This window comes from Equus caballus, chromosome 27 (genome assembly GCF_041296265.1).
Source record: "Equus caballus isolate H_3958 breed thoroughbred chromosome 27, TB-T2T, whole genome shotgun sequence".
In the NCBI taxonomy this organism is placed as follows: domain Eukaryota; kingdom Metazoa; phylum Chordata; class Mammalia; order Perissodactyla; family Equidae; genus Equus; species Equus caballus.
In genome coordinates this window covers 13,754,635-13,780,199 of record NC_091710.1, presented here as the reverse complement: position 1 = coordinate 13,780,199, position 25,565 = coordinate 13,754,635, and the positions used below count along the sequence as shown (strand labels likewise).

The 25,565-nt window shown below is 36.3% G+C and overlaps 1 pseudogene; it reads right to left on the bottom strand.

Moving 5' to 3' along the window:
- Window positions 1-12,492: 12,492 nt before the first annotated feature.
- On the bottom strand, window positions 12,493-13,446 carry LOC138921000 (olfactory receptor 2T27-like; annotated as a pseudogene).
- Window positions 13,447-25,565: the final 12,119 nt, after the last annotated feature.

The following is a 25,565-nucleotide window of genomic DNA, read 5'->3' as shown; positions in this document are numbered from 1 at the left end:
AAGCTCATAAGTTTTCAAGCTATCATTTAACAATTTAAAACATAAGCTGTTATTTAACTTAGAATAAAACTGTTCAAATCAAAAAATAAATTTTAAAAGCTGAAGGAGAAAAAAATCTACACATATGAGGAACCCTCATAAGGTTAAGACTGGATATTTCAGCAGAAAATTAACAGGTCAGAAAGAGTGGGCTAATATTTTCAAAGTGCTAGGGAAAAAACCCTGCCAGCCAAGAATGCTTTACTCAGCAAAGGTGTCCTTCAAAAATGAAGAGGCAAAAACTCTCCAAGGCAAACAAAAGCTAAGAGGATTCTTCATCACTAGTTCTGCCTTATGAGAAAAGCTGAGAGAAATTCTTCAAGTTGAAATAAAAGAACACTGACAAGTAACTTAGAAACATGTAAAAATAGAAAACTCACTGCTGAAGATACTATTATATTCAAAATCAGCATACTCCAATATTGTATATAGTGGTGTGTTGTCACTTAACTCTAGTATAAAGGTTAAAGACAAAGTATTAGAAATAAAGCTACAATGGATGCACAATATTAAAAGAGATAAGTGGTAACATCAAGAACATGAAATATAGAGGACGGGAGTAAAAGAGTAGAATATTTGTGCTCAATCCAAGATAAGTTAGCAGCTTAACATACACTGTTATAAATATAGGATGTTCTAGGTAAGCCTTAAGGAAAATACAAAGCCAAAACCTACAGTTAATACACAAAAAACAAACATAAGGGAATCAAAGCATATCACTATGGAAACTCATCATTCACAAAGAAAGGAAGAGAAGAAGAATGTACAAAGGAAGTAGAAATCAAGAAAAAAACAGTAAGACATCATTAGTAAGTCCTTAACTATAAATGATTATTTTTAAATATAGATGGGTTGAATTCTTCAACAAAAAGCATAGAGTAGCAAAATAGATAATTTAAAAGATTGAAGTAAATGCTGCCTACAAAAGACTCATTTCAATTTTAAAAAGCACAAAAGTTCAAAGTGAAGGGATGGAAAAAGACATTCAATGCAGATAGAAAACAAATGAAAGCAGGGGTAGCTATAGCTATATTAGACAAAATAGACTCTAAATCAAAAGCTATATGAAGACACACAGGACATCAATATTAAATGATAGAGGGAAGAATTCATCAAAAATATATAACAATCATAAATATATTTGCACCAAACATTGGAGCAACTAAATAAGCAAATTCTAACAAATATGAAGTGAGAAATAGACAACAACACAATAATAGTAGTGGATTTCAATAGGTCACTATCAACAATGGAAACACTGTCAAGACAGAAAATCAGTAAGAGAAGATTAGACTTAAACTATACTTTAGCACAAAGGAAGCTAGTAGACAAATGCCAGACAATCCATCCACAGTGACAGAATATATATTCTTCTCAAATTCACGCAAGGCATTCTCCAGGATAGATCATACATTAAATCACAAACAAATCTTACCAAATTAAAAAAGACTGAAATCATAGTAAGTACCACTTCTGACCAAAATGGTATGAAAATAGAAATCAACAATATGAGGAAAGCTGGAAATCTACAAATATGTGGAAACTAAACCATGCATTCATGAACAGCCATTGTGTAAAATAAGAAATCAAAGAATAATTCAAAACAAGCCAAATGGAAACAAATAACAAAAATTTATGAGATGCTGCAACAGAAATTTAGAGGGAATTTTATAGCAATAAATATGTATATTAAGAAATTAGAGAGAAAATGATGTCACTAAGATGGCAACATAGGTCATTCCTGATCACCACCCCTCAGAAGAGCTAACAACTATACCACTGAGAAAATCCTATGACACAGTGCTGAAGCCGAAGCACCCTCCCTGCACCACGGAGACTGAGATGGACAGCATTATAAGGGTCAGAATATCAGGTTTTGTCCCAGGCTGGTGCAGCACCACACTAAAAATTCTTCCCTGAGCCTACACTTCTCCCAGTGGGAAAAGAAAGATGAGGATAGACACCCAGTTTCACCAGCCTTGTAGATCACTTCTTGGGATCCTCCATTCTAGTCTTGGACCATGGGGTTGGCAAGGGAATCTGCAGGGCTTGACCACTGGGAAAGAAAGAAGCAGGGAAGGGCTTTCGACAACAAGCACTCAGATCTAGGCACACCAAATTCCTACCTGCAGCACCCAAGTAGAAGTCCTAATCACCAGCTATGCTCACCTGCAGACAAGATAGTGGTGCAATCTGAGCAGAGAACTCAGCAGAGTGCAAGTCTGCCTGATTCAGGACCTTAAACAAAAAAGCCCTGTTAGAACTGGAACCTGGTTGGCCCTTACCTAGGCAAGAGACCTGAGTCATAGCAGAGCCCACTGCTGAGCATAGCTCCCAGCCCCATCTGACCTAAAAGCCTAGCCAGAACACCTTAAAACTGTATAGTCTGGCAATGCTCAAGCAGAGTGTATGGTAGGCAGAGCTGAGTGTCCACCAAGCAAAGCCATGGCACCATTTGGCCAACAATCGTGGGTATCAGTTTGGCTTGAGTTAAGACCATAAACAAAAAGTCTTTCTGGGCTTAGAGTAAGTTCTTCCCTCAGCCCAGAGAAGAGAGGAAAACCATAGCCTTATCCACCACTGAGTATAGCTCCTTGTCCTTCCTGACCAGGAAGCCTGACTGTGAACACCTTGGAGGTTGCCTAGAGCTGGCCTTCCCATTCTGCTCTTTCAGGAGAGGTAAGTAATAGCCGTGCCTACTGCTGAGTTTAGTTCCAGATCCCACTAAACCAGAAAGCTTGGCTGGAACATCCAGAAAATTGTATAATCCAGCAATGCTCATGCAGAGAGTACAGCAGGAAGAGTTGATCATTTGCAGAACAAACCCAGTGGCCTCATTTGGCCAGGGAATTTGGGGCACAAGTCACCTTGAATCATAATCACAAAGAAGTTAGACAGTCTTGGAGTTGATTTTCCTGCTTTCCCTGACCAGGGAAACTAATTTGTAGCCCCACCCTTTGCTGGATACAGCCTTCAGTCCCTTGACCAGGGAATCTAAGCAAATCACATCAGAAGTTGCTTAGCTGACCCAATAGCCCTGCTTACAGTGGCACTTGAACTGAGCACACAGTCTGTGGCTTTACCCATATGCGAGGCAAAAACAGAAGTTCTGCCTGGCTAGTGAATTCAGTGCACAACCTTGCCTGATTTGTGTCCACAAAAAGCCAGCTGTGCAAGCCCTCAAGCTCATTCTGTTGCTCTAACAGGGCAGAAAAGTTACTTCATAGCTCCAAATACTGAGTATAGTACTAAGTCCCAAAAATCAGATTACCCTGACCAGAGAACCCAGGCCACAACTGAGGCCATCCTATAACCTCACGAGGCAAGGGTCCAACTCAGTGATCCTATCCACTCTTCTCATCAGCAGCAACCAACCAGAAGGACCTGCAACTAGAATATACAGCTACATACTCGGGGGGGCAGGGAGGGGGCGTTGGGGAGAAGGAAAAATAAAAAAAGATTGGCAACAGATGTTAGCTCAGGTACCAATCTTTAAAAATAAAAGATAAGATAATTTCTTAAAAATAAAAAAATATTTCATTCATAGTATCATCAAACACAATAAAACACTTAGGAATGAACTTCACCAAGGAGTTGAAAAATCTCTACAATAAAAATTATAAAAAAATTATACCAAACATTGATGAAAGAAATTGAAGAAGAAAAAAATAAAAGGAAAGGTATCCCATGCTTATAGATTTAAAGAATTAATATTGCTAAAATGTCCATACCACTCAAAGCCATCAATAGAGTCAATGAAATCTCTTTCAATATTCTAAAGGCATTTTTTACAGAAGTAGAAAAAAAATCCTAAAATAGACCCCAAATAGGCAAAGCATTTCCGAGAAAGAAGAACAAGGTGGGAACATGACACTTCCTGATTTCAAGCTATATTATAAAGCTATAGGCTCTGGTTTAAGATGGTGATACAGGAAGATCCTGCACTCACCTCTTCCCATGGACACACTAAGTCTACAGCTACATATGAACAATTCCCTCTGGAAAAACCCTAAAGGCTGTCTGAGTGATAACTACCTATTGGGCAAATGAGAAGAAAACAACATAAAAACTGGCAGAATAGGGTAGGACACAGTCTTGCCATACCCCCACCCCTGGTGTGATGTCCCATAACTGGAGAAGAACTCAAAACCTGAAGGTGTTGCAGGAAATGATGCTTGTTTCACTATTAGCTGATGCATGAGTTGCAGATATGTGTTTGTTTTTCCTCTTTTTCTTCTCATACATTTTCCTCCCAAAAAGAGTTTTAGCTTTTTTTATTCTCCAAATATTAAGTTAATTCTTTTTAAATATATATTTTTAAATTATTTGATTTGTTTCTTTCACACATCTTCCTCTGGCTCATCCCAAGGATAAAATCAACTTTACATCTTCTCCCTGGAAGAAGTTTTGACACACATCTAGCAGGCTCCAACTTATATTACTGCCACCTGAGGGAGTGACTCCTAAATCAGCTAGCTCTGAGGGCTGATGAAGTTGGCATTCCCGAAATCCCAGGACCACAGATAACAAATTTAGGTTTTTTAATGGGCGCATAAGCAGTTACAGCAGCTATTCCTCCTACCCCAGCACAGAGCAGAAGGCCAATATACAGGTCTTTGTTTCTCTGTGACAGTGGCTAGACTGCATCTCTAACACCCAAACTTTCTCAGATGCTGCCCAAAGGTGGGTTTTCCAATTACCTTTCATCTAGGAGCTGAAGGAAGAGGCAATTAGTAGTTTTTGAGAATCCTGAGAGGGTGTGTGTATTCCTTCCACCTGAGGGACACTGACTGGTCTTTACAAATTTCTAGTTTTTTGAGAGCCATTAGGAAAAATGACAGCAGTTTGGACTAAAACAAAGGTTATAGAGTCAACCAGAATCTCTGACTGTGCTGGTTGGAGAGCTTCATGTCCTAAACAAAGCTAGTCTGTGGAGCTTGGGAGAGGTGGCTGTTTTACCTAATGTGCACAAATAAACACAAAGAGTCAAGCAAAGTACGAAAAGGGAAATATGTTTGAAAAAGATGAACAAGATAAGTGTTCTGAAACCAACTCTATCAAATAGAGATAGGTGATGTAACCAAACGAGAACCAAAAATGATAGTCATAAAGATGCTCATTGAGCTCTGGAAAGCAAAGCATGACCCAAGTGAGAATTTCAACACAGACACGGAAACTGTAAAAGGTACCAACAGAAATCATAAAGCTGAAAAATACTATAACTGAACTGAAAAACTCAGTAGAGCAAATCAGCACCACACTAGGTCAAGCAAAAGAAAGGTGCAGCAAACACAAAAAAGGGCCGGTGGGAATTGTCTAAACAGAGGAGTAAAAGAAAAAAGAATGAAGCACAGTGAAGGTAATTTAGGCACTCATGGGACACCCTCAAATGGACGAATATATGCATTCTGTGAGTCCCAAAATGAGAACAGAGAAAAAAAAGAGTGGTAGAAATACTATTCAAGGAAATAAAGTCTAAAAACTTTCCAAACCTGGGAAAGAGATGGACACCCATATCAAGAAAATCAAAGAGAAACAAAAAGATGCATTGAGAGATTCTCACCAGAACATATAATAATCAAATTGTCAAAAGTTAAAGACAAAGAAAAAATTTTGAAAGCAGCAAGAGTAAAGTGACTTGTCACATTCAAGAGAATTGCCATAAGATTATCAGTGGATTTTTGTTCATTTGCTTGTTTGAGGAAGATTAGCCCTGAGCTACCATCTGCCACCAATCCTCCTCTTTTTGCTGATGAAGACTGCCCCTGAGCTAACATCTGTGCCCATCTTCCTCTACTTTATATGTGGGACACGTGCCACGCCATGGCATGCCAACAGGTATGTAGGTCCACACCCGGGATCTGAACTAGCAAAGCCCAGGCTTCCAAGCAGAACATGCAAATGCATCCACTATCAGTGGATTTTTTTCAGCACAACCTTGCATGCCAGAAGGGAATGAGATTATGTATTAAAAGTATTGAAAGGAAAAAAGAAACAACTGCCAACCAAGAGTATTGTACCCAGCAAGCCTATCCTTCAAATTAATGGGTACATAAATACTGTCAGACAGACAAAAATGGAGGGAAATTCATGCTTGTCCTTTAGTAATATAGGAACTTGTCACCTACCTTTTAGTATTTGGAAACTCTTTAATGAATACTAAGATCTCTCTTCCAACCAATCAGCACTTATAAGCCCCTTTCCTCTTCAGTAAATTTGTTCATGCCTTTTTAAACTATTACCTGATTCTCTTTAGCTTCTCATATTTTAAGCTACAGTATCCCTTTTTCAATAGTCTGGTAGCCAAAAAGTAAATGTACAATTCATCCTTCTTAATCTTGAAGTGATTTCTTAATAGTCATAGAGTGATGCCTAAAGAAAACATCCTAGTGTATGGGGAAAGTTTTTTCTGATTTCCATGAAAATCTAAGATCCTACCTCAGAGTAGCTGAGTCCAAGGCTTAGTAAGTCAACAGTGAAATGGCAGACTTCTTAAATGCTGAGATATGGAAGTGGGACTAGGTCAGAATAAAACTTTTATTCATAGTGGATTTCAGCATCCCAAACGAGGAATCCACAGCTTAATAATTAATCTAAATTTACTTGGTTTACCTTGTGCATTAGAAGAAGGTCAGCCAAAGCCCATCCCTATTTCCAGAGGGTGCGTTGTTTTCCTGAGTGAAATGTTGTAATCATTTCTTGATATTTCATCATAGGACTATTTATATAATCCTGGAGTCTCTTCAGAGTAATAAAAGAAATTGTTATATAGGAGTGAGAGTATGATTCACCTTAAATTTAAAGTTAAAACATAAAATTTTTAAAAAGAGGCATGCCAAACTAAAAATTGGTCTCTGCCATGTCATTGGACTATTTTATTTGGGAAAAATTACGTTAAAATTATGGATGTGACACAGAATTTAACTGTTTTTAATAATCATTCATCTAGGGAGTAGTGGAGGAGGAATTCAAATTCAGTATGAAATAAAGAAGACATGATAAAGAGAAGAGAAAAGTGAAGAGGAGAGGAAAAATAAGAAAGCAAAGAAGGAAGAAAGGAACAAATGATGAATTAAAACAGAAGTCACATATTCTCTAAAGGTTATTTTGCATAAGTTTATTAAGAGATTTAAACATGAGATAAATTGAACTTTCTAAAACTTGTTTCTTTTATTTTTCTAGAGAGGTAGATAAAAAAGGAAGTGGTCTCATTTGGAGAGGTGAAGAACTTAAGTAACAATAATAGCAACGATGATAAGAGGAATAAATACCATGATAGGATGCATCTCGTGCACTAGGCCTGGCGATGGGCACGCTACTTATATGATTTCTAATCATCACAAGTTTGTTAGACATAGACCTAAGACTTCATGCCCTCTATATTACAGATGAAAAAACACACACATTTCCAGCCATTTAGGTTGCTAATCAATAACTAATTCTTCTTGAAGAATATTTTATGAGTCTTCAATAAATATAAAAGTTGTTCAATTGGACATCAAATTGGTTTGAACAGAATTTTCCCTCCAGCGTGATGGGTTCATTACAGAGCCATGAATGAGTGAAAACTAGATATTGACCCTCTCAGTCCTCCAGTTGTCTGTAATGCCTGAGCAGTCTACAACCAGCAGGTAGTTGAGTCAGCTGCCAACAGCCACCTCAGTTTACCCCAGTGTGGCAGAAGACTACCATTTATTTTGGTATCCATGTCATGAAAATTTTTGAGAAGTTCTGCTATAACCATTAAGTCAGGCTTCTATTATTATTATCAACTTTGTTAAGGAAAATATCACAGCCTGTAAACATTACAGATTTTTAATGTATTGTTAAAATTAGGTATCTAGTAAATATATGAGTCCAAATTATTTATATATGATAGATAATTTGTGATTTCTCAATCTTCCTTTTCTTGTTTCTTGCTCAACTTTCTCTTTTAGCTCTCCTCCTCCTTCTACCCTGTAGCTCCTTCAGCCCTTTCCAGTAATATTACTTGTATAAAGGTAGAAATGGGCATGGATCCTACATTCCAAAACAGCAATTCCCAAAATCTTGTTGTTTATGTTCCCAGAGCTTGGTTTGATTTCAAATAATTTTGTCCACCCACACTCTGCCCAAGTGCTACCTGGCATTGAGATTGAGTCCTCTTTGGATAAAACCCTGATGTTTATCATGATAAGACCTAATTTAATATATTTTTTAAAATGTTCTTTCCAAATTCCTAAAGATTTTACTTATCGGTTCATGTCCCTGAAAGACAGAGACAGATATCAAAGGTTTCCTAGCTGGAGATTCAGACATGAACAAATAAGGCATGAAGACATTGGGATCCCTGGGAGAAGGAAAATATGTCAGCTGGTAGAATATTTTTATGAATTAAAAAATTAAGGCAGAAAGCATATAATTCTACCATATCCTTTGAGGAATCATTAAATTAAAAGGCTCAGAGGAAAGGCTAAAGATGCCTGAACTTGGGGTAAGGATACCTGGGCTGCAGCTATAGTTCTGCCATTTCATGTGCATTCTTGGGCATGAAATTCCATTCCTGGAAGTGGTTCTTCCATCTGGTAAATGAAAATATTCAACATAATCTTGTCTGAGCTTACTTGAAGCTCCAGTGTTCTATGATGCAGAATTTAAATGATATTTCCTTTTTTCTATATTAATACTTATTGCTTTATTTTATTTACTTCATCTCCAAGAATCCTATCAGTATTACTAAAGTGGACTTAACATATTTATTTAATATAAATAACTAAGTGAATAAAATTATGTTTAGGGCTTTTCTTTTGAGATTATTGAAGGTGCTCTTGGATATCAAGAAACAAAGACTGGAAATCACTAAACTTAAAGTATATACTCTAAGGCAAAAGGTGTTGATATAAGTAACAATGAGCAGTCATTGTTTATGACTATAAACAAATAGTGTGCTTATAACTATAAGCAGATGCCAGAACCTAACCAGAGCACGCATGAAAGATCAGGCACCCAAGACAGAGCGAATGGAGTCACAGTTGAGAATCAGGTGTCTGATCAGAGTAGGGAACGTACTTCTCTACACTTATCCAGCTCACTATGAAACAGTAGATTCTGAATGTTAGGGGAATTCTGTCTGTTTTAGACTACAATTTACCTGTATCAATATACTAGAACCAAAGAGACCTATTTTGTGCATTATAAAGGGAGCAGGTATCGATTTACCTACATTTTCCATTCTGCAAAACCTTCTTCTTGCTATAACTAATTGCATCTGACCAAGAGAAACACTTCTGTGTTAAATAAGTTTCCATTAAAATATCTCTTCATTAGCCACATCTCCTTTCCCTCTCATATCATGGTCAATACACTTTAGAAACTCATTTTAAAAGATTCTGAAATTCCCCTGTCCCTGGATATCCTGCTAACCTAGGATAATTAAAACCCCGCGCACCACTGGGGAAGAGCAGCATCACCACAGACAGCAGTGGATGCTGGAGCTCAGTCAAAGAGTAGACAAAGGGGAAGTGGACAAAGTGCAAGAGTAGGGAAGAAAAAAGAAAGGAGGAAACGGGTTTGGAGGTAGGGGTTGTTAGTCAAGTATGTAAGAGGAAGGGTTACAAATTATGAAAGAGAAAAAGAGGTAGAAGAAAGGGAGGAAAAAAGGGCTTAAATTGGGGAAAGACAGAGAAGCATAGATTTGATAACACTACTCTAGAGGAGAGAGAATGAGGTGATGTTGTAAAGAAATGCATTATAGAGCACACAACATTTATTTTTTTTTCAATTTATATTATTTGAGTGCCAATTATATGCCTAAAACTAAGCTGGAAAAGAAAGAAAGCAAACATATATGAGAAACATGCCTGGAGGTATGTAGCCCCTTTTGATTCACTGGGTTAGGAAAGGTGCGGTCAGCCATACACAGTTGGCTGAGTAGTTTCCTTCCAAGAAGAAATTTTCTTTATGTTGGGGTGTTTTTTTGCCTGTTTTCTTTAGTTTCCGAAATTAGGTGGAAATAAGTGTGAAAAGACCTTGTGCTGTCCAGTTCCTCATGACACACTAGAGGCAATGGCTATTATTTTATTACAAGGATGTGTAATGGCCAGTCAGACTAACACTGGTCCTTGAAATATTTTCTGTATGTTCTATAAAATGTATTATGTTGAAATTGGGAGAGTTTGATAACCTCTGTAGCTTCATCTATGCAAGAAATAATTCTGCCTAAAGGTCAAGCCCACTCCTGGAATAGAAGTGGCTGAGGGAGGCAAATCTCACTGCCCCTTCTCTGTAGTGATGAGCTAGTTATAATACCTCATGGTTTAAGCACCTTCCAAAGCTAAAGTTGCTTTGTACAAGTTATCATATTCTTGTAAAATTATCCCTCCAAGGTAAGAAACAGGTTAGAATATTATAATTTAATATATTGAGAAAGAGGAGTTCAAAAAGTTGAATTAATTTCTTCAACCTGACATAGTAAACACATCTATGATTAGAGCTTCACAAGAGTTATAACAGCAAAGCTTCTCTATCTTGAAAATGCAATTTTCCTAATCTCACTATTTCTTTCCTATCTAGAATCCATTTTTAAGGCATATTCACAGTTTTTAAATCAGAAAATGGCAAAAATTCTAATCCTGATCTCAGTTATCCTCCCCATGACACAGGTGTTAGAAAATAAAGTTCAAAGAGAGTAAAGGACTGAGTTGAGGAATCCTAGGGGATTAGGAGACAGTGGTGGAATCTAACTTGGTTCCAATCTGAGTGTTATTATGGGAAAATAGGAAAGAAGCCTACATTTAGGGATAAAAAACAATATCATATTTGACCCATGTATCCTCTTTGGAAATGTAAGATAAAAAATAAGGTGCCTTTGAAAGCTCTATAATGAGATGTTTCTCCTATTCTTTTCCTGAGTATGGAAGCACTGGATTTTCTAAAACATATGTCAAACCCCAGCTAACTTGTCTAAACACATTTAAACCACCCTAATATTTTACATTTTAAAAATGAATTTATAGGGTCCGGTCCAGTGACATAGAAGTTAGGTTTGTGCACTCAGCTTCGGCAGCCCGGGGTTCACTGGTTCAGATCCCAGGCACTGACCTATGCACTGCTTATCAAGCCATGCTGTGGGCACTGTCCTACATACAAAGTAGAGGAAGATGGGCACAGATGTTAGCTCAGGGTCAATCTTCCTCAGCAAAAAGAGGAGGATTGGTGGTGGATGGTAGTTCATGGGTAATCTTCCTCAAAAAATAAAAATGAATTTATCTATAATTATATGTTGTTCTTTGTAATGCAAAATATTTCCTTCTTAGAGAATGAAATATACGATAAGTAAACTCCAAAATATAAAACTGGGAAGATGGAAAGACCGAGGACTTAGAATGAGTCTTAGTCAATTCAGCAAAGGCATGGAAAAAGGAAATAAAAATTTTCTCTACTTCAGAAAAATGCTTGTCAATATTCAAGCATTGAATTGCTTAAATAAAAATTAAACTGAATTAAAATACTATTAAAATAGAACAAAGTACTTACATTAAATTCCAAAAGAATACATCAATCTTTAACACTCAAAAAACAGCCATTCTTTTGCTTGAGAATCTTTGAAATGAAATGTATTATGCCACCACACAATTTAAATACAGTGAAAAAGATGTGATTTAAAACTGTCCTGATTACTTCTCTTAAACTATATTAGGAGGTTGGAAAATGATGGGTAGGAAACGTAGGAGCCATCCATATTTATCAATGCTTCAAAACTACATTTATTTTTACATTGAATCCTTCCTTCTGGAATGAGCTTAGCAAAATCTTGTAGGGAAAACATAAATGTGAAGATATCCTCCAAAATTTCGTGTATACTATTGTATCTACAAGCCATTATGATGAAATTCCATTGAGAAAATTAGATAGAGTCAAATCAATTTTTTTCAATAATTATGATCTCAATATTGGCTTGATTGAATTCAATGTTTTTGATGACCAGAAGTACCATTTATAGAAAAAATCAAGTAAATATTGAAATAACATTTGAAATACAACCAAAATAATATTTTGCAAGTTTATATATTTGAAGTGGTCAATTTGTAGAGTGTCTAAAGAGAGACATTGGTGAAAAGTAAGAGAAGGAGCTGAAGATGAGTATTTCTTTGCTGTGACTGACCACAGCAACAAACAGGAAACTGCATGGTCTCCAGTGGTAAGCATGCTTTATGGGAAACAGATGGGTGACTACTGAAACCCCAACTTTATTCCCCTTCCATCCAAAATTGCCCATTGTTCAGAACCCTCACACCTTTCAAAAAATGACCATATCCTCAAAATCCCACAGTCATCTTCCAAATCCCAAGAATGCCTCACAGTAGCTGGCATATGAGTTACATTAATTTTCCAGGTGGAGAATATTTAAGTCCAAAAGTGATGATAAACTCCTGTATCCTTTTGTTCAAATCTCTAGCAGCAAATGCAGTTTCTTTAGAAGGTGATTACCCTTCCTGAGCACAAGCATCTCCCCAGAGCCTTCTGTAGGGCCCTTGTGACATTCTTGTTCCTAAGGCTGTAAACAAGTGGATTGAGAAAGGGAGTCAGGATAGTGTAAAAGGCAGACACAGCCTTGTCCTGCTCAGGGGTATGGTAAGAGTGAGGCAGCACATAGGTGTACATGGCAGCCCCATAGAAGAGACTGACAAGCACCATGTGTGAGGAACAAGTGGCCACTGTCTTTCGCCTTCCCTCTGCCTCACTCATCCTATAAACAGTGATGAGAATCTTTGTGTAAGAGGCTGAGGTAACAGAGAAAGGGATGAGGAGCATCATGATGCAACACACATAAATGGCTGTCTCATACACTGATGTGTCCACACAGGAGAGCTTCAGAAGGGCAGGGACCTCACAGAAGAAGTGGTTGATTTCCTGAGAGGCACAGAAAGGGAACTGCATGGTGATTGGGGTGAGCAGAAAGCCATCTATGGAACCTCCTAGCCAAGCTGCCACCACAATCAACAAGCAGATTTTGTGGCTCATGAGGACAGGATAGTGCAGTGGGTTGCAGATGGCAACATATCGGTCATAGGACGTGAGTCCCAGGAGGAAGAACTCAGCTCCTGCCAAAGTCAAGTAGAGGAAGTGCTGGGCAGTGTATCCTGCAAAGGAAATGGCCCCCTGGCCCACCATCTGGTCAACCAGAATCTTGGGCACAAGGGTGGAAATGTACAGGACATCCATGAGAGACAGCTGGCTGAGCAGGAATTACATGGGGCTGTGGAGGCAGGGGTCCATGTGGATGAGAATGATCATGATACTGTTGCTGGCTATGGAGATGACAAAGACCAGGAGGATGATGGCAAAGAGAAGCCAAGGGAAACTGGAGTTCCTGAACAAGCCCAGGAGGACAAAGTCAGCATACATGGAATAATTGCCCCACTCCATAGCTCTGTAGGTTACACAAAAAAGAGATGGATATGATGGGCAAAGCTGGATGCAAAAGATAAATATTTGATTTTATTAAAACCTTACCATGTGGCCCTGCACAAATCAAGGCAAATTAATCACATCTCATTGTGCAATTTCCTCCTTTTTCTAATACTTACTGTGGTTGATTCCAGTTAATGGGTTGCTTTGTGAATGCAGCCTTTTACCTTTGGGTTCTAAGTATGACCCACATCCTTTCCTGAATCTCAGAATTTTTAATTTCTGGAAGAACATCTTCAGCAGGATTATGTTATGTCACACCATTCACTCAAGGATGATATGCTTGACTTGCTGACTATTCTTAATTTAGAGGTCATGATGAAACAATTTTATGTCTTTTGGCTCAAGAACATTAATTAATTAATTAATTTGTTTGTTTACTTTTGCTCAAGCATAATCTTTCATTGAGGAAGATACACATAAAACAGTTAATATGCAACCTGTTTGATTGAATGGGGATAGAGTGGTGGGTAAGGAAGGGAGGGGATCCTTACCATACACTTTTCTCCCAACACGAGGCTCTAGTTCTCACACTTGAAATTCAGTTTGAAAACCACTGATCAAGAGTATACATTTTGCCTATGAAATGATAATGACCTTGACAGATTTTACCTAATTTACAACTTTCTTGACTCACGTGTACATTGTAAAATTTGAGTGTTTAGCTTATATTTATTAGGTGTTGGATATTTGAAAATAATGATTTCATGTTGAAAAATAAAATACAAGAGCTCTGAGCTCTGAGAAACAATCTAAGAATTAGGGGAAAGAAGACAATCAAAGGAAAATGTTTAGGATAAAGTGGTGTTTACTTTCCTTCTTTTAGCAGAAAACTACTGATTAATAACATACCATATTAATATGATTAGTGAGATGGGAGCAAAAACTAATGAATAACTTTTTAATAGAAAAAAGAAGGAAAAAGCTGATTTAAATAATACTATAGAGCATTGTCTTCCCAAAGAGCAAAATTTCTGCTTAAACCTGAAGTTAAATTATGCATAGATAGCTATTTAGTTAAATAAGATTACTACAGTTATAAACTGGTAGGTTATTTGGGCAAACAGTTTATATCAGCATCATATAGATCTGCACTGTCCAGTATGATAGCTGAAAGCCACATGAGGTTGTTGAGCACCTGAAACATGGCTGTTCTGAAGGGAGATGTGCTGTAAGTGCAAATTGCATTAAGAATCAAAGACAGTATAAAAGAATATGCAACATAACTCATTAAATATTTATATTGATAAAATGTATGCAATATATCTCATTAAAATTTTATATTGATTACATGCTAAATAAATAATCTTTTGTTTAATAACATAGATTAAAATTATTTTTGTCTGTTTCTTTTTACATTTATAATTTGGCTACTATGAAATTTAAAATCACCCCTGTGGTGTCCATCAGATTTCTACCAGGCATCACTCGTTTGGGAGTGTCCCTTTTCCAGGATATGATGGCTCCACATTGCTCCATCAAACCAAGTCCCCCAGAATTGAACACAAATCGAACTGGAAATAATTGAGCAAAAAATTCATGAGTAAAAACAAATTAGAAAAAGTAAAGGAATTACCTCTATATGCATTCACCTGCAAATAGTAGTAAGAACACATTAATAGCTGAGTGCTTAGTTTTTCGTGTCTTATTTGATTTACTTTCCCCAACAACCCTATGAAATACTATGCCACTGCTTTATCTATTTAATGAGATTTAAACAGGTTAAGAGACTTTCTCAGAGGCACATGACTCCAGTTACGTGACAGTATGATCACTCTATATGGTTTTGCAATAATCCTAAATAGATATCAATTCATTCATTCCACATACATTTCCCAGGGCACACTGCATGAGTTAAAGTATTAAGTTCTGAAGAGATGTAAAAGAATGTACAAGATATGGTCTCTGCCTTCAAGGAGCCTAGAATTGAGGCAAATAGGAATCCTTATATTATGTTTGGCCCCAAGTGCACTTTATGATTGGTTTTGATTAGAATCTCTGGGGTTTTGACCCAGCTAGTGTATAATGGAGAAGATGAAAAGGGCAGAATATTGAGAGAAGAGTTCAATGGAAGTGATGGAACCTGAAATCCAGTGGCTAGTTCATGATAAATTCATCTATAACTATGAAGAGTACATTATCAGTCAGATTTTTATTGAGGAGACTCACATTGCATCCTTATAAATTTTTAAGTTTTTTCATTATTGAAATATTACTAGTTTTACAGCAGGACGTCCATGAATCGTTTTCATAAAAGATATCTTTGTTGTGTTCCTCCTTTTTTTCCCCTCATTGTTCGCAACCACTGGGGAAATTAAAAGCAAGTGTTCAGCAGTAATCCACAGAATGGAGAGAGAGGGAAATGCCCGCTCAGCCCTGCCCATCAGAATTTTAATAAGAGCAAACTCCTTGGAGGGCTTTGCTCATTACTTCACTATAATTTAAGAGGACAGTAGATGGTAAGTGGAGATCAAGTACAGTGACTGCTATTGGTCCACAGGGAATGTTAAAGCCCAAGAGGGACAAATGGGCCCCAAAATCTCCCTTTCAGAGCATGAATGTCCTTAGCCTTGACCATGAATATTCCTGGTGCTGAAACTCACTGCTGAAGCCTTAGAGATCTCCCCAGCGTTCTTCACAAAGAGAAAAGGAGATTTCAGCAGTTCCATAATTCCTCAGATTTTAAAAACATTTCCTTCCCATTCTGTCAGTGTTGACTCATGCCTGCATTTAAAAAATTACAAGGTAATATGGGAACATTAAAGATATTTAGAAAATGAGAAAATAGACAGGAATCAACTGAAATACGCCATGCCCTGATGTAATATCTATTTCTGTGTCTATGCATAATTTTCAAATCTAAGTATACCCTTTCCATGTAGATGCACCGTCTTTACACAGAATATTGTTAAAGTTAAATGATGTATCATGCACTTTCTTATTCCTCAGTTGGTTGACATTCACATTGCTTCTAAGTTTGCTTATAATGTAAAATACTACGGTGCTAATTTTATGGGATAGGTCATGGAAGATGGGTTATTAGGATTTTGAAGTGCATAGCCAAATTTGTATATGAAGCTGGTGGCCAGTGATGCTGAAATAACAACAATGGAGCTTACTTGTAGCATAGTGTTCACTGCTGCATTTAGCAACCGTATCTAAACTCAGTTTAGTATGAGTTCCTTTGATTATTGGAAATTTAAACTTATTAGTATATGTATATTTTGTCTTTGTATTGTGGGCTTTCAATGTTCATGATCCTACTTATGTTCTATATTGGAGATTTCTCAAAAATTAGCATTTCTCTTTATAAGATAAGCATATTCTTTATGTATAATATTTATTACAACAATATTATCCAAACTTTTACTTGAAATTGTAACTGTGTTTGATTTTTAGGCCAAAAATGGTGTAAATATTTAATTACTTAATTAAGACATGTATTTTTTCCTTTGAACTATGAGTTTGGTTTGGAACGTTATTCCTCATACATGTCTCTGATTAATATGTAATTCTGTTTTAATCCAATTATCAAAATTTTTTAAATGTCTAATATTTTAATAAATATAGAATTTATTTTGCTCTTTGTTGAAAAATTTAGGACTATAGTTTTCTCTGCAAGGCCAAATATGTAATAAATTTGTACTTTCAGATGGTGCCAAGAAGTCCTATTTCTACTTATTCAAATAAGCAAAATAGTTCAGATGCAAATGAAGAACAACATCAATGAGGTCCACCACTTCTCTGTGTTGGTAAGGGGAATATCAGAATGGATGGAGTCAATCTTCACCCGTGTTGCATGTGTCAATGCTGGCATAAAATATGGATCCTAAAAACAGATGGGTCTTAGGTTAGTCTTAAGCAAAATTGTAAAAGCAGCGACAATTAAATTTTGGAATCTTACCCTGTGCTTTCCAAATTTTTTCTCTCTAATAATAGAGTGCCCAATACCAGATAGCTAGTTTTCTTTTTCTTTTTCTCTTTCCTTTTTTACATTGTCACTTTCCTGTCAAACTCTGCTCTATGTCAAATTTTGTCACAGCCCTAAGTAACCATCTAATTCAAATGATGTTTGAAAGTGCTGAAAGTCTAAACCAGACAAGACATGATGACAATTGGCATAAATTGGGACTGACTTAGCCAAACAGGGATAAAAACTGACCTTCACTGTAAGTCATTTAGTCCTACGTATAATCTAATCCATTTTATTTCCTCCCCAGTAGTGTTTTCATATGAAGCCTCACCTCTAATTGTGAGATAAAATTTCATTTTTAACGTAAAGTTATTTGGGGAATCTTCAGAAGGGTAGAGAAATTTTAACATAAGCAAGGGACCATCTTTCATTCTGAAACTAGAGTAATGGCCTAATAACTTTCTCAGCTAAATCTTCAGAAAAATTATACCTAGGTCTTCCTGTGTATATTCCCACCCTTAAAACTTATTTTCCTTGGCATTTTGTATGAATGTTATAAACATTAAACAATATTTGGGATCAGAAACCTGTTTTCACAGCCTATCTTCAGCACTTATGAGATTCTTGATATCTGGAAAGCCATTCATACTTCTTGTCCTGTCTACCTTCAGTAGTTTCTAAGCATAAAATAAGAAAATGTGGTGGGATAATTTCCTAGAGTAGGATATTAAGATTTTTCTACCTAAGTTATCTTTCAAGAAATTAATAAATTACCTGAGGAGATGTAATAGTACAAATAAATTAGATAAACTCCTGTCCCTATAAATACTTTAAAATTATATAAGTGAATATACTTTTTCAACAATGAGAACTTTCTTGAAGTTTGTGAATAAATGAAAAGCAATAAGAAAATTTAATATATTGTGGTATATGAGGAAGCTATTTGGTTTAAAACTAATTTGGCCTGACCTTGTTTTCCCAGAAAGGACTGACATAGCCTGTCAAGCATGCATTGCACATCTACTTTAAACATTTACAATGTCCCAAAACCAAGAATGATGCTCTTAAAGATGGGGATGTATGTCTCCCTCATATCAGTATTTCTTAAAGAGAAGCATTTTTCCTGGAAACTAAGGATTAATTACTGTCCTCCTGTGCTCATCTAGTGACCATTGACCTGTTGTGTTAGCAAAATATCTTGTGACTGTAATAAGACAGATATTCCTGTCATAGTTGTGGTTTCCTTGTTCCAAGACAAAATATAACTGTGCCATACAGCCCACTTCTCTGGAGGGCTTCCTTCTTTGGTGAAGGTTGTTCTCCTGGGATATAGTCCCGAAAACTGGCAAATAGAATAAACTCACCCCAATTTTGATTTATGGATTGATTGTGGTTTATTTGTGTTGGCAAGTTTTACATTGAACCAAATCTGTACAGAACTTTCCTGAGCAGAAAAATCACCTACAATGTGAAATACACAATAGAGAATTGAATCTATCATGTCAGCTGAGAGAAGAAATGAAATCAAAATGTCTAAAATTTACACGAGTAGCACTGATTCATGAATATCTATAAGTGGAATACTGAGGCATATCAACCTCAAGATTTCCTAATATGTCTCTAGTTTGAACCAGTTTCCCATTAATTAACTCCAGAATCTGACATTTCAAACACCCATAACTGACATAAAGTTCTCAGAATTACTTACCTCACGTAGTAGCCTCCACCAAACCTGACAGTCTGAACTAAAGGTCAAATACCTACTGTCTGGAGAAAAATCTTACAGAACTGAAGTAGTAAATGGAATTGCTCAGCATTTTTTAAGCAAGTGTGGGTAACTTAGAGGCATGATTCAGACCTTTCAAACTGAGAGTTGGTATTCTGAAGTGAAGCAAAACAAAGAGGGGAAAGAGAATCAAAGAGAAGGGCATGTATGAAGGTATGGAGGGGCCATCAATGGAAAAAAATAATGAAATGGTGCTGTGGCTTGGGCATGGAATTACATCTTGTTGGCATAAGGTTAAGAGTCAGTCCCTAACCAGTGTGAGATGCTTTAAAATAGTCAAGGATAAGCAAATAGATTGAGAACCTAGATATGGACAAGCCCAAGTCCTTAAATGCCTAAGAAAGGTGGTTCATGAAAGTGGGCAGCAGCTACTTTATGTAGGCTGGTAAAAACAAAGAAATAAGCAACTTAAATAAGAGAGCTTGAATCATCACGTTATATCAGTAGTCTCATTTGAAAGAATAATTGACATCAGAATATCATTCCCTGGGGTAATTTGTCCCTAGCCTGCCATTATACAGTTTATGTAAATGTGATAAAGTCTTTCACCTTCCTTTATTTTTAAATTCATAAAAATGTAACCTTCCAATTTATAAAGAATTACAGTAATTAAACTGCTCTCAAATAAATCAGACTGTGGGACTCTGCACTCAAATTAAATTAATTACTTTTGTGTTTTTTCCCCATGGCTTTATTTTGGAAAATTCCTTTTTTACAATTCTAATTCTTATGCATTCCTCTCTTCAAGGATTAAAGGAAAACCCACCCCTCATAGGGAAATAGTGTATTCCTGAAAATGCTGCATTTTAGACCCACTCTGTTACTAAGGGATTCACTTGGTACTGTAAACATCTTGTCTTCCTTATGAGTTGTGTTAGCAAGCAAGGACCATTTTGTCCACTGCACAGTGTGCTAATCACTGAGACAAATTTTGCAGCAGAGAAAGGCTTTATTCACAAGGCAGCCAAGCAAGGAGATGGGAGAACACGTCTCAAATCCACCTACCAGCAAATGGGCATTAGCGGTATTTATGGGATAAAGGGGCAGGGTGCTCTGAAGTGTGGGGATAGATGATTGGAGGTAAGGAAAACTGAGATAATTGATGATCTATGTAAATGTAGTCAAGCTGCATGGCTTTTCATACGATCTGTGTTCATAAAATGGTGGCCTTAGCATGATCTGACTGGTGGAGTTTTTGGCACCTCCTGATGTCAAAGGGTCACCTATCGAACATTCATGTAGGCATACTTGACATGTCAGTGGTGTCAACCAGCCTGAAGTGGACAAGGAGTCAACTCTCAGTTCCTCAAAAACAACTTAAACGACTGTTACCATGGTGACCCAGGTGTCACAGAAGTTATCTATCAGGAGCCTAGTGGGAGTCTGATAATAGGTTGCTTATCCCACATGACTTTTAAAACAATTATTAATAGTCACTTGGCCACCAGTTTCACTCATAATGATATAAGAAAAATTTCATCGCTGCAAAGGATTTGAAATATGTAATGAAACAACTAAAAGCAATAAGAAAATGAAATCTCTGACTTACTTAAAGAACAATAAGATTCCCTTTCCCCTCTTTTCCAATATTATCCCAAATGCTTACACTCTGGAAAAAAATCCTAGGCCAAGGTGTATTGCTATGCTAATATCTCCCTCTGCATTATCTCTTGGCCCTTTATCATGCAATTCACATTTACCTCTCCTGGCTATGTGCATAAATGACGGTGGGATTTAAGGTTTTCTGAGTCTAAAGTTTATGTAATATGGGGAGACTTCCTTAAGAAAAAGGATATAAAAGCATGATTACACAGTTCGTTTCAAACATAAATATTCTCATTTGATGAGAAAAGAAATTCTTTTGAATTACAAATTGAAAAAGCCAACAAATACTGAAAAGAAATTCAGAAAAACGCTAACATAATCTTGTTATTTAACTGCTTGATATAACACTTTAACCCTTTTTTTCCAAAAATTTTGTGCTGCATATTCTGTGATTGTGCTTTATAAGACAATACCATTTTCTATAGGAAAAAGAAAAAGATAATTCAATTATTCTAGTATGGTTGGCTGAGGATTTTTTTTTTAATTTTGATACTTTAGAACAGTTTGTGTGTCTCCTACTATTTTAGGATTGGGGTTCAATTTGCGATAACTGCTATTAAATTACTCTCATATATAATTTTCCTTAGCTTGAGCTTACCAGAAAATTGATTTTGGGAAATAGGTACTGTATTGCAAGTGTTTTCTTGAGGAATGTGATCCAGAGAGCAGATGGGATGGGCGGAGAAAAATAGTGGTTAAAGCAGGGGGAAAAAGTCAGTGCCCAGATGATCTGTTGTGGTGGCAGTTACCAAGACTGTGTGGAAGCACCCTCTAGATGACCCTGGAGAAGGCAGGTCAGATGCATCTTAGCACCGCCTTTCATGAGGAAAAAAAGGAGCAACTTCCATTCACCAGCCACCCGGTTCTTTATGATGTTCTCCTCCAGCAGTGATAGAAGGAAAAACACGTAAAACCATGAGAATTCTCAAAATATGTTCTATGTGTGTATATGTGTAGTGTAAGATTTTAGGATATTTTAACGTCTCCTGTGCAGTGACCTTTCTGACTTTTGGTGTTGAGAATGTAATGTTTTATATTGTCTACTTATACATCGTAATTTGTGTCAAATCAGGTATAGATGCAGCATATATTTGAGAAAAAAGTATATATATACCTATAAATTTATATCTGCATATGATATAAATCACTCAATCATATGAATGACTTCTGTAATTGGATTTTAAAAATTCCAAGAAACAAGTACTTATTTTTACTGAAATATTTCTCTTCCATTTATGATGTGATGTAAATATATTTTATTATTCTTTCCTCAGTTGCAGAATATCTTATATGGATACTTATTAACTCACATTTATTGCCTTTACATAATAGTCCACGTGTTTGCATCTGAATTTTCTTTGTTATTAAATAAATAATTTTAAATATTTTATTGTGATGAAATGTACTAAACATAAAATTTATCATTTTAACCATTTGTAAGTGTACAATTCAGAGGTGTTAAGTATATTCACAATGTTGTACAACTGTTACTACTATGCATCAATGGAACATTTTCATTATCCCAAATAAAACTTCTGTGCCCACTAAACAATAACTCACTATACCCTGGCCCCCAGTCCCTGATGTCCTCTATTCTACTTTCTGTCTCTCTGGATCTTCCTCTTCTAGTTACTTCTTGTGAGTGGAATCGGATAATATTTACTCTTATGCTAATTTCACGTAGCATAATGTCTTCAAGATTCATGCATGTTGTGACATATATCAGAAATGCATTTCCTTTTAAGGCTGAGTGACATCACTTTGTTTGTAAATGTCATATTTTGTTTATTCTTTCATATGTTGATGAACGATTGGGGTGCTTCCACCTTTTGGTTATCCTTAACAATGTTGCTATGAACAACCTTGTAAAGATATATGTTTGAGTCCCTGGTTTGATTTTTTTGTGATATATACCAGGAAGTAGAATTACGGGATCACAGAGTAATTCTATATTTTTTTTGAGGAATTGCCAAACTTTTTCCACAGTGGCTGAACCATGTTACATTCCCACCAGCAATGCACAGTGTTCCAATTTCTCCACATTCTTACCAATATTTCTTATTTCCTATTTTTTTCTTTATCCTTTGTTAGCTATCCTAATGAGTACAAAGTGTTATATCAATGTGGTTTTGATTTTTCTTTTTCTTTTTTTTAATCTTTTTTCTTGATACCGTTCAATTTATTTATTTATTTATTATTATTTTTGGATGTACATCATATTTTGAATTCTGTGTACATTACATCATGTTCACCACCCAAAAACTAATTATAGTCCATCCCCTCACATGTGAGCCTAATCAGCCCTTTTGTCCTCCCCCCTCTCCCCTTCCCCTATGGTAACCGCCAATCCAATATCCAATGCTACGTGTTTGTTTGTTGTTGTTTTTATCTTCTACTTATGATTGAGATCACATGGCATCTGACTTTCTCCCTCTGACTTATTTCACTCAGCATAATACCCTCAAGGTCCATCCATGTTGTCACAAAAGGCCAGATTTCATCATTTTCTATGGCTGAGTAGTAGTCCATTGTGTATAAATACCACATCTTTGCTATCCATTTGTGCCTTGATGGACACCTAGGTTACTTACACGTCTTGGCTATTGTGTATAATGCTGTAATGAACATAGGGGTGCAAGTATCTTTATGCCTTTGTGTTTTCAAGTTCTTTGGATAAATACCCAGCAATGGAATAGCCGGATCATATGGTAGATCTATCCTTAATTTTCTGCGGATACTCCATACTGCTTTCCATAGTGGCTGCACCAGTTTGCACTGCCACCAGCAGTCAACAAGTGTTCCCTTCTTTCCACATCTTGTCCTGCATTTGTTGTTTCCTGTCTTGTTAATTCTAGCCATTCTGACTGGAGGGAGGTGATACCTCATTGTAGTTCTGATTTGCATTTCCCTGAGAGCTAATGATGTTGAGCATCTTTTCATATGCCTGTTGGCCATCCATATATCTTCTGTGGAGAAATCTCTGTTCAGATCTTTTGCAGATTTTCTAATTGGATTGTTATTTTGTTGTTGTTGTAGAGCTGCATAGCCAAAGGATTCCTGAGAAAAAAGGACAAGGCTGGAGGTAACACACTCCCTGATTACAAATTTTACTTAAAGCCATAGTAACCAAAACAGCATAGTACTGGCACAAAAACAAACACACAGATCAATGGAACAGAATTGAGAGCGCAGAAGCAAACCAACATGTTTATGAACAGCTAATATTCAACAAGGGAGCCAAGAGCATACGATGGAGAAAGGAGAGTCTGTTCAATAAATGGTGTTGGGAAAACTGGACAGCCACACGCAAAAGAATGAAAGTAGACAATTCCCGTACACCATGCACAAAAGTCAACTCAAAATGGATTAAAGACTTGAAAGTAAGACCTGAAACCATGAGACTTCTAGAAGAAAACATAGGCAGTACGCTCTTTGACATAGATCTGAGCAGCATATTTTCAAGTCCCATGTCTGACCAGGCAAGGAAAACAAAAGAAAGAATGAACAAATGGGACTACATCAAACTAAAAAGCTTCTGCACAGCAAAGGAAACCATCAACAAAATGAAAAGACAACCTAACAATTAGGAGAAGATATTTGCAAACCATGTATCAGATAAGGGGTTAATATCCAATATATACAAAGAAGTATCACAGATTTTCATTTTCCTAATGGCTAATAATGTTGAGCATTTTTTCATGTGCTTATTGGCCATTTGTATATATTCTTCAGAGAAATATCTATCCAAGTCTCTTACCCAATTTTTATTTTTTACTTTTGTATGTGTGTGTGTGGCGGTTGTTATTGAGTTGTAGATTCTTTATGGACTCTGATATTAATCTCTTATCAGATATATGATACGCAAATATTTTCTTCCATTCTGTGGGTTGGTTCTTCACTTTCTTGACAGTGACCTTTGGTAACCAGACGTTTTGAAATATGACTTAGTCCAACTTATCTATTTTTGTTGTTTTCCTGTGATTTCCATTTCATATCCAATAAATCATTGCTAAATCAAATGTCGTAGAGATTTCCTGTGTTTTATTGTAAGAGTTTATAATTTTAGCTCTTACTTTTTGGGCTTTGATCCATTTTGAGTTAAACTGGAAAATGTTCTTTAATGTTGTTCTTAATTTTAAAAATTGTTTTGGACATTAGGTTACCTTGAGATTGCAAATGAATTTTAAAATACTTGAAGCATCAGAGTGAGAAGCATGTCTGTGGATTATTCTTCAAATTATAAGATATAAAAATGCAAATGGAGGTAGTTTAAATATATTTCTTTTGCACATTTGCAAAAGGAAGTATGGTTTATGTTGCAAAAAGGTATATCACGTGAACAAATTGCCAGGGCCCCTGCCAATGGTCCATAATTGAAAATCACCAATAATTTTCCAGAACTCTTAAAATTCATCTACATACTTATGAAAGATACCTAATAAATACCCAGCAGAATAAATAAAAGGATACCCACAGCTAGGCATCTTATAGTGAAACTGTGCAACATCAAAGACAAAGAGAAAATTACAAAATGAGCTACAGAAAGAAGAGATTACTTAACGTAGTTACAGTTGAGACCTGACTTCTCAACAATAAACAAAGGAAGTCACAAGACAGAAGAATGATATCTTCAATAAGCTGAGATGTAAACACTCATGCTGTAAGCCATTGAGATTTTGTAGATTTTAAGTAACTCCTATGGCAGGGGTTAGTACAAGCAGACTGTGCACTGTTATTGCTTTTTACAAATGCCTAATAGGACTAGAATGTCAA